Source organism: Tiliqua scincoides, chromosome 4 (assembly GCF_035046505.1).
Source record: "Tiliqua scincoides isolate rTilSci1 chromosome 4, rTilSci1.hap2, whole genome shotgun sequence".
NCBI lineage: Eukaryota > Metazoa > Chordata > Lepidosauria > Squamata > Scincidae > Tiliqua > Tiliqua scincoides.
The window spans coordinates 48,471,330-48,482,112 of record NC_089824.1 but is presented as its reverse complement, the minus strand read 5'-3'; the positions used below and the strand labels follow the sequence as shown (position 1 = coordinate 48,482,112).

The following is a 10,783-nucleotide window of genomic DNA, read 5'->3' as shown; positions in this document are numbered from 1 at the left end:
CAGCATCCCACCTGTGAAAGAAGGGGGGGACAAGGTGGCAAGGGCTGAGTACCGAGGGGGTTGCTTTAAAAAACCCAGGGAGTGTGCCAAATTCCACCCCCCTGAGATGCTGCAGGCATCTATGCATAGAAATGCATAGGACTGGCTCTTAAAAGCTCAGCCTCTTACCTGTGAAAGGGGGGTGCAGCATCCCACCACTGGGGCAGCTGGCAAAGGTGAGGGCGGAGTTCAGGGAGGTGGAGGGGATTGATAACAGCTGCCTTAGTTTCCTTCCAGCCCCAAGTGTCAGGTTGCAGAGTATTTACTTAGCTCTGGAATTTCGCACAAAGAGTTTTTTGTTAATCACATTGAGTCATGGAAAGGAAGTAACGTGGATAAATAGGTTCCACCTGTAAATATTATTTAAAAAGTAAATACTGTTCGTAATAATTGTTTGGATACGCTATATTTTTTAATAAGCTAGTTGTAATAATTTTATGCAAATTCAAATTGTCTATAGTTATATTTTACGATCCTAAAGTAACAGAATTATTTTCAATCTGGAAAAGAAAAAAAAATCCTAATGTAGCATTTTTTTTCAATTTTTCTAAAAATGTCTGTATTTTGGGGGGGGGGGGAAACTAGAAAAAAAATGGGCTTTTTTCCAAGCTTCAAAATATCTGGAAATTTTACATCTCTAGACGGGGCTAAAAAGCCACCATGTGAGGCACTTTGGATTCCAGCCAGTGGTGCTGATATTGGTAAAAATCTGACTAGTAGCTCAGTCTTAACACATTTTCTTGCCTATTATTTAGTGCATTGGTTCCCAAACTGTGAGCCATGGCTCCCCAGGGAGCTATGGAAACTCACCAGGGGAGCCTCAGAATCCTCAATAAAAAATTCACTACTCTCTACAATGTATAGGATTGTAGCCCTAATGGGGAGCTGCAGCCAATGGCCCAGTAGTTTAAGGGAGCCACTTGTCAAAGGTTTGGGAACCAATGATTTAGTGACTTGTTTAAGAACACGTCTACCTGTGTCCCTGAGCTCATATACACTCCTTCATGGTAAGTGGATCACAAGCCAAAAAGTTATTGTAGCAAGACGGTTTCCTCCTAGATTTGACACATTCCTAAGCCCAATGCATATGGCTTGTGACAACAACCGCACCCAAGATAGTGCCCCCAGCATCACATGTTGGCAGCAAGTCCAGGTGCAATTGGAAAGAGTAAGCTTGCAGGAAATTTCCCCATCTGTGGGCTCCTGGGCCCCTTTTTTGGGCCCAGGTACAAATTATTCTCTGCATCTCCCTCTCATGAGCCATTTTTGGGAGCAAATCTCATTGAACTGATTTTGACTTGCATAAAACAGTCTAAGAATCCAATCTAGAGCACTCTTTGGGCTGGCACAAGTCCCCTGCGCCAACATAGGAGTGTCGCAAACATGTCATAAGGCACATCTGTGACGACTCAGGAGGCTGGCTTGAGGGCATGCACCAGTCTCTTTGTGCCAGATCACCGCTGGACAGGGGTAAGTTCGCACCAATTTGGGGAGGCCAGCATGGGAGGTTGGGGAGAGTGGGTGCAGGATGGATTGGGGACGTTTTGGGGCGGGGAGTGTCTTGAATATGTACATGTTAGGCCTAGGTTGGCAGTAGAAGCCTGAACCAAACTAAGTTAGTAACAGAGAAGTTGCTAGCAGTTCCCAGCTGCAAGAATGTGAGTAAATAAACAAGAATTACAATGACTTGGAATGTTTAACATGTTAGTAGACCGGAGAGGCGCCTGATCAAGCGGAATGGAATGCAGCTATGGATCTCCAGCTGGGAGGGGTAAGAACTAGGAGGGCTAGCAACCAGGCCAACTTTAAGAAGGTTCTGTCCTCAAAAGTTTCTGATTGAACAGTCTAAATAAGTATGAAGTCACCTCAGCACTATTAGCATAAGAAGTATAATAATGAGTGCCCCAAGGGGTATGCGTGTTCCTTCTTGGTCAGCGTGTTCAGGTGCAACATCCTGCACACTTATGAGCTCCAATTGTCCACCATGGGCATCTGGCCTCACAGGTAGCCTGCAGCTAAAAGATCTACAAGAGAAGCTGACCCAGGTGAGAGATAGGGATTAATAGAGATAGCCAGCTAGCTTTATTATTTTATTGCTGATATGTTTCCTAGATGTTTATGCTTCTAGCATTTGCTGCCTTATTGTAGAGTGTGTAACCTTATGTACTTAATAAACTAAAATATCTTTTACTAAGCTGTTTCATTGTCTGTTGGGGACAAGGGTTCAGAATCCTGCCTAGCTGTTCAGCAAGCTACCAAGTGCTCATTGAGGTCTAGTAACTTGAGGACTGAAGCTTTAATTGGAGAAAACACTCAGTGCCTACAAGGGAATTAAGCTTAGAGGGTCTCAGTGTCCCTGGACTGAGGCACTGGCACATACAGTGTGGTGGCACTACTACTGAACAGGGGGGCCTTGAGGGCTTTAGGGTTCGAGAACCAAGAACTCTGAGCACCCCAAACCCCCCTAAGTTTGCGAAAGGGAGTGTGGGTGGTATGCAGGCCAGTGGGTGAACTGGGCCCAGGAGGGGAGTGGGACCAGCCTGGGCAACCTAGGCCAGATCCTAACCCCCTTCCGAGCAACCTGGCATTACACCAGCTGCTTATTGGTGAGATCATCTTATAGGTGAGTATCTACAGTACTCCTCCCTCCTGGCATTTCAAGCGAGAGCTCAAAACATACCTGATGTACCTATTTTGTCTGGCATTTGGTTGCTGAGGAGATATTGACCCTCTGTGCCTCTGAAATACTGCTGTGACTTATTTGTTCCCCCACTGGCTCAACAATGTGTGTTGGGTCCGCCTTTGTTTTTGTTTTTATGTTTCACTGTTTAATGTTAAAATTAATGTTTTTAATACTTTGATCTTTTTTCTTTACCATTATGATACTTCGTACTTTTATTATGGAGCTTTGTAAGCCATCTTGGGCATTTGCTTAGGCATGGGAAAGACAGGATATAAATTTCTCAAACAAACAAACAAAACATGTACAGCTAGCTCATGTGTATATTTTAATTCTTTTTTAAAAGTCAAAAGGGTTTAACAAGTTGGATTCTTGGTTTTTAAAAAAGTCTGTGTTTGTGATTATGTAAATTGTTTGCAACTGAAAAGCATGCTTTAAACTGCTCATTATAAAAGGGCTTTAATTCCGTCTCTCATCCTATTTTTTACTGCACATCACTGACATCTACAAATATTTATATTCTGATAAGGACAAAATATTTTTGCCCACAAAGTATTATATCTAACGAGTTGAATGAAGCTGAATTAGAAACAATACGATTGATTTTAGAATTGCTGAGAATTAACAAAACTGTATCTTCTGCCCCAAACCTGCATTCTGCACATTCGATGCATGGCTGTCTCTTCCCCATTCCCCCCCCCCCCCCATGACAATACTGCTTGTCCTTACTGATTCTACCGCTTTTCACTTCATTGGTCCTCCTGTTCTTGAGGGTCCATCAACCCCCTGGACCTGATTTTCAGGGGGGAGGTACAGGGAGCTGAAGAGGAAAGGGAGCTACATCTGTGTTTACAGCCAGACAGGCTTTCTTTGCAAAACTGATTTAGGGAAAATTATAAATTTAAAAAAATCATAGCTTCAGTCATACACACACTGAATGGGCAGTAAGAACCACTGTGACTTGCACCTGAGTAGTAAAAATACATAGGATCAGACACTGGTTCTGAGTGTTCATTCAATGAAACGAAGATGAATAAATTTGTACCTATTAGTTTCTTCTATGCGGCGTTACATGCAGATCATGGATGTTACATTCAGATAATGGAGATTTTGACAGAACAACATAGGGCCCAATCTTATCCAATTTTCCAGCGCCAATGCAGCCATGCCAACAGGGCGAGTGCTGCAGTGGAGGGCAAACATGGACGCCTCCTTCAGATAAGAGAACATTTGTTCCCTTTCCAGAAGCTGCATTGCTACTACACCACTGAAATGATTGCATCTTGAAACGTTTTCCTAATGCAGATGAACAAAAGCATATTGGAGAATGCGGGCATCGATCCCGCTACCTCTCACATGCTAAGCGAGCGCTCTACCATTTGAGCTAATTCCCCTTCCGTAGGATTGCTTGTGGAGGCTGTGAACAGAAATGCATGTCATGAAATACCAGCAACTGCCTCCCCAGTTTCCTGCTGACTCAGCTTTTCACCACTCTGCAAGAGTCAGGGGCTTGCTAGGAATTCCATCATCTCACACAGGCAGCATTAAGAGTGCAACAAGCTCCTCTTTGAAACCACAGCAAGGCAGGTATTTCCCACATCAAAGTAACTCCTGTGTAACAAAATGAGACCATCTTTTTCTGTTGAAAAGACTGCTTCCTTCAAAATAGGTTTTAAGCTGACCCGGTGGTGGTATCTTGGAATCAGAGAGAAATCAAGACATCCTTTAGAACAGTCTCTTCATCAGGAAGGGAAGAAAAAAAAAAAAAAAGCTGCAAGCATCTGTCCTCTTGCTTCTGGTAAGCAAAGCCAGCACTCTGAATTTGAAGCTACTGGTGACATTTATTTAGCTAAAAGATTTCTATTCTGCCTTTCAGGAGAAAAGCCTCAAAGGGCAGCTACCAAATGACTTTCGAATCCCCAAACACTTAGGTGGCTGGGGGGAGGAAGTCATTGCAAGTCATTGCAATTACAGTACAAGCATCCAGTAAGAAACATTTCGGGTGATTCCCTTCCCGGTGCATATTTCGCTTTGTGTAGGATCCCTCTGGTTCAGCATACGAAAAGCCTTCCCAAGTAGAGCAGCTGTCTTCGAGCCCCTCCTCAAATTTCTCTTACGGAGCAGCTCATCCCCAAGTAGCTTTGTCTTTAAGGCTGTGAAAAATTCAAAAAGAAAAAAAAACAGCTTGGAGAATGCGGGCATCGATCCCGCTACCTCTCGCATGCTAAGCGAGCGCTCTACCATTTGAGCTAATTCCCCTCTGCCACAATGCTCTGCAGCCCAGAGTTTTCAATAAGTCACTACAGGAAATGAGCCTTCTGGAGAAACACTCTTACTAGCATACAATATCGCATTTCTTTGGAACCCAACCTATGCCTGTCTACTCAGAAGTAAGTCCCATTATAGTCAATGGAGCTTACTCTCAAAAAGTGTGGCTAGGATTGCAGCCCAAATCTGTCTGAAAAGTAAGCTCTATGGAGCTATATTGCTACATTTAAAAATATGCAAGCATAATTCGAGGAATTTGGGCAGTCCCAGGGGCTGCGCTCTCCAGCTACAAACTTTCAACAATAACCCTTCCTGGGTCTTTAGTTCTCTCCTGTCTGACTCTCGTGTGCACGCATATATACGTGACTGCCACACCTCCCCTCCCCCATCACTTTTCCCACTCCCTGCGTAGGCGTGTTCTTTGAAACCATAGGCTGACTTCCCACTATTAGGTGACTATCTCTAAAATATCCATTATCCTGCCTGGACAATTAGCCAGCTATTCAATAAAGGAGTTAGCAAGCAGCTGTAAATAAAAGCATAGTTCCAGTATTTGGAGAATGCGGGCATCGATCCCGCTACCTCTCGCATGCTAAGCGAGCGCTCTACCATTTGAGCTAATTCCCCTTGCGTAACAGTAAGTGACACCGTTCAGCCTTTGATGAGTCACTCCAGAAAATGCTTGCACAACAATCAGTCTGAACAGCTCCACCAAATAGAAGTGAACAAATGGTTGTTTAATGCTTTGCATCCACAGCAAATCTTTAAATTGCTACTTCTGGTCTTAGACCCCCTGGAATTGGATGCAAAATACATAATTTTCATTTTGCTGGACTTTTCATAGTGCTACAGATCTCAACATCCAAAATAGGTACAGTACTTTCTGGCTAATGCAGAATAAGTGTACAATATTTCAATACTATTATAGGCTGTGTAAGATCACATGCCATTATTACAATCAAGAAAATGAATCAGGTGTACAGAAGAACCATGAGAGATACAGATAAGATTCAAAGAGATCAAAAGGTTACAAAATCTGGAGACCGACTGGAAAAAATAAACACTTTAGAGAATTAAAATAGGATGTCAACCGCAAATACAGATGTTTACTAATTTCTGCTTCCCAGAGCACCTGCCATTTTGCTTAAATGTAGATCCTTATGCATTTTAGCAGTACCATCCATCCTCCTGTCACTTTTTCACAGCGCATAAATTGTAGTGCTATTTTATCATTATACTGTATGTCTATAACAATTTTTCATCTGTTAATTATCCAGCACTTGATAAGGTACATACCAATGCAAGAACCGACTTAACTGAGAACATTATATTGATTGGCCCATCCACAAGGCCAACTGGAGATCTTATCTGCATCTCAGGTAGTAGATCAACAGGGGATGCTCACTTCTGTCCACTACCCTTCTCCACTGCTCCTCTTTCCACCTCCTGAATTGGAAAGGGAATAGGGGGGGCAGAGTGGAAGAGGAAGTGTGGCAGAGTGGTGAGCTAGAGTTTCTCCAGGGAGTGCAAGGAACATCATTAAGTAAGGCAGCACTTGGCACTGCACATCAGTCCTGAGCTGTGCACAATGAGATATGCACAATGATAAGCAGGTTCCAACTATAGTGGTCAATATCCAATTGCTCACTCACACATTCAACTTCCAGATAGGTAGCCATGTTAGAGTACAATCCTATACATGTCTACTCAGAAGTAAGTGCCTTCAATATGGCTTACTCCCATGAAAATGTGCATAGGATTGCAGACTTTAAGCCCAATCCTATGCATGTCTACTCAGAAGTAAGTCCCATTAAAGTCAATGTGACTTACTCCCAGGGAAGTGTGGATAGGATTGCAGCCTTTGACAGTTGCAACAAAAACAACTAAGAGTTTGGCAGTGTCTTAAAGATTCTGTGCAGACATGAATACTGTATACGTATTCACACACACACACAGGATGCTGGTGCAATGTTGCACTGACATTCTTTCAATGCTGGTGCAACTAAAACAAATAAAAACTTCCAAACAGGGTGGAAGCAAGGGAGGGATGCAGGCAGGAAGAGTTAATATACGCCATACCCTAAACCTCCTTCAGATGATGAGCACACTACAAACAGGAGCAAAATACTACATCAGCATGTCTCAATATTAGTACCACCAGAAGTAAATGGTGCTGGCAGAGGCTTTGGAAGTGGGGTTGGGATGCGGTGATTGGCTTCAAAGTATAATCTGTATCCTATGCTTTGCAGGAGGTAGAGAGAAAGAATAGTAGGCAAGGAAGGGGAATTAACTCAAATGGCAGAGTGCTCGCTTAGATTGATGCCTGCATTCTCCAGTGTGGTGGCTTCTTTTATCTCTGAATGCCAGATGCAATGGAGTGGCAACAAGATAAAGGAAAGATATCATCTTGTGGGATCCCTCAGGCTTCTAGTGGGCCACTGTGAGATACAGGAAGCTGGACTAGATGAACCTTTGGCCTGATTCAGTATCAGCAATAACTTCTGCATCAGCTCTGACATTGGTGTAGCACAGTGTTTCTTAACCAGTGGAACTGGTACCACTAGTGGTACTTAAGGTGGTGTCTGGTGGTAATACTCAGGACCTCCAGACCCTGCCGCCTAGCAGTAGGACCAGCAATGCAACTCAACAAGCAGTAGTAAGAGCTCATCTTGGTGGGCAGAGCTCCAGCATGTGCTTTTTGCATGCTCAATAAAGTCCTCTCATCCATCCTGAGTCTCTTACTGGTGTTAGCTGCATTGCATCTGACCTACCATCACCATCACCAGTTACTACACCAATGTCAGAGCTGACACAGGAATTAAAGCTGATGCTGGATCAGGCCAAAGGTTCATCTAGTTCAGCGTCCTGTATCGAACAGTGCCCCATCAGATGCCTAAGGGATCTCACAATACCTTTCCTTTACCTTGTTGCCACTCCTTTGCATCTGGCATTCACAGATAAAAGAAACTACACCATTGGAGAATGATGGCATTGATCCCACTACCTCTCACTCTACGATTTGAGCTACCCGAGATACTTGCCTATAGTATGTAAAATTTTTGCCAAGTAATCAAGTTCTAATTACTTGGGTCCCTTTGGGGAGAAGGGCGGGATAAAAATAAAGTTTATTATTATTATATTATTATAATTATCACTTCGCCTTATCTCCGGGTCAATCAGAGGGAAGAGCCTTTCAACTCTGACAAATTTCATTTCTCTCAAGCAGCAGTGCTCATAGAAGAGATGCAGAGATTGTTTCTACAGCAACTTCACTGGGAAATTCCAGCCAAAGTTAACCTTTTATTCTCCTTCCTTCCTTCCCTTTTGCAAATGCTGCTTGCAGCCTGGTTCTGCTTTGCAAATGTTTGTAAAGCAGGTCTGTTTTTGTCAACACCAGGATGGGATCCTCCTTCCCAGGCTACAATTCAGTGCACCATTACTTAAGAATAACTCCCATGGAAAGCAGTGGGTCTACTTCTGAGTAAAAAGGGTTGCAAATATCTCATCTCTCTGCTGTAAATTGAATTGCACACTCCCAGTTATGTGTTATGGGTCGTATGTTGTATGTAGAGCTTAACACGCCAGACACCTTAAAGGTGGAATTGATTCATGTTTCGCCTGCAGTGGTTCCCAACTTTTTTCACTTGCATATCCCTTGGCAGCCTATTTCCATAAATTGTACTCTTCATATTAGCAAAATGTTTGTAATTAATAATACAAGCCCTCATCTCCTCCATATGAAAGCCCAGACTTCATGTATTCTCACATATTTTCTCTTTTCATCTGTTTGAACAGAAGACTCTGCCTTTGCACTGTTTTGCACCAGAAGTGTGCTGAAAAATTCTGGGTGACTGATCACTTTCCATATTATGTTTCAGCTTTTTTACTGTACTGGTTTTCAATCACTGGTTCATACATGCATTGATGACCAAAAACTAGCTATTGGTGGGGCTTTCACAGCCAACTAGCTACCTCCCTTCCTGCCTTGCTGGTCCTTGCAAGGCATTCCGGAGCACGGCCTGCCTTTTTCTGCCATTATTCCATTCTTTTTCAAGTACCCCTAAAGGTCCTGTTGAGTGTCCCTGGGAGTACGTGAATACCAGGTTGGGAACCACTGTTTTCCTGGGATGTAGTTTACAGTGCACTTACTCTGATAGTGTTTACAATAATGAATCTTATGATCTTTTACTATGTTTTTAATAAATTAGAGATTACAGTTCTTAGGTAACTGTAAAATCAGATAAAACTATAGTCAGACGCCCCCCCTAAGTTTAACCCCCAACTTATCCAAGGCTCATAGAAAATTCCATGATTATTGGTTCAAAACCTGCCCTTGACTTATCTGTGGGGTCAACTTATAGGCGAGTGTCTGCGGTGATAACAATATGCCCAGCTCACAATATGGAAATATCCCAAGATGCCCAGTTCACCCATAAGGCTCTTCCCTGACCAAAAAGCTATCCCTCTCAGAGAACCAGTTAACTGTGATATTACGCCTCCAAGGTTGAACAGAAAGGTCCTAGACAAGGGCAATCAACAAACGAGGATAAAAAGGTTAGGGTAAAAGGGATGAGTCAGAGTGCCAGACCCCCTCTAACGGATATCTCTGTAAACAAACTGCCGATGTGTATTGAATTGCCATCCTCAGATCAACATCCTGTACTGATAACATGCCAAATGTTGTTTTGGGCGTCTGCCTGTATGTTATTTTTCCCTATAAAACCTGCATTATTGTAATCCTTCGGGGTCCTCCAAGTGTGTGGAGGTCCCGTTTGCAAACGAGTAAACGTTAAGAAGTTCTTTGAATTCTCCTGTCGCCTGTTTGATTGCCTCTCCAAAATCCAAAGAATCGTGTGTGTGTTCATTCGGGGTCAGCGGTGATTCCCCTTGTTTGCCTGTCACTTCTTCTCTCCTCCTAAGGCAACACATAGGATACAGATTACACTTTGAAGCCAATCACAGCATCCCAACTCCCACTACCAAAGCCTCTGCAAGACAGACTACAACTCAGCTGAAAGGGGGCATGGCACAGAGCCATAGCCTCTGTCCTCATATCATAATTAGAGCACACACATACATGTAACTGTGGTGATGAAAACTAAGGAGAAAGGACACTGCCAACAGAAGGCACATTTTGCAATAATAGCCTGTTGCACTCACAACATGTATGACAAGATACTTTGTTAACACTTGTCAGCCCAAATCCTAACCAGCTTTCCAGCGCTGGCATAGCCAATGGGGCATGCGCTGCATCCTGCAGTTGGGTGGCAGTCATGGAGGCCTCTTCAAAGTAATCGAATGTTTATTCCCTTACATCAGAGCTGCATTGCCCTTACCTCGCTGCTGGAAAGTTGGTTAGGATTGCATGCTGATTTCCTCTACTCCACCCCCATGTGCTGCTCGTCATCGCACAGCAATGGGAGACCTTCTCCATCTCTCACTAGATCAGTAGGTGGCTGTTACGCCCTTAGTCTGGGCCAAAGCCACTCCAGGCATAATGTTTGTTCATGTCAAGAGTATATGGAGATCCAAATTTGTCCCTGGCTGCTGTTCAGAGTACAGTGTGAGCATCTTGGGTGTATTGAGGAAACTGGAAGTGATCAATAAAGTCAACTGCTTGGGGATATTCAGGTTCATCATCTGGAACCTTATGGCTGTAGCTTGCTGGTCAACCTGACCCTTTCAGTTTCCTCAAACCTCTGGGATGTGGCCTACTGACTCTAATGGGACTTGCTTCTAAGTCGACAAGCATAGGATTGTGCTCCTGGGCTACTAGCCACACTTTCCTGAGCGTAA

At 43.5% G+C, this 10,783-nt stretch overlaps 2 non-coding genes across 2 annotated transcripts; both read right to left on the bottom strand.

Moving 5' to 3' along the window:
* Nucleotides 1-4,905: 4,905 nt before the first annotated feature.
* Nucleotides 4,906-4,978, bottom strand: TRNAA-AGC (transfer RNA alanine (anticodon AGC)). The gene has a single exon. It is a non-coding gene; the product is annotated as a tRNA-Ala (tRNA).
* Nucleotides 4,979-5,541: 563 nt separating this feature from the next.
* TRNAA-AGC (transfer RNA alanine (anticodon AGC)) lies at nt 5,542-5,614 on the bottom strand. The gene has a single exon. It is a non-coding gene; the product is annotated as a tRNA-Ala (tRNA).
* Nucleotides 5,615-10,783: the final 5,169 nt, after the last annotated feature.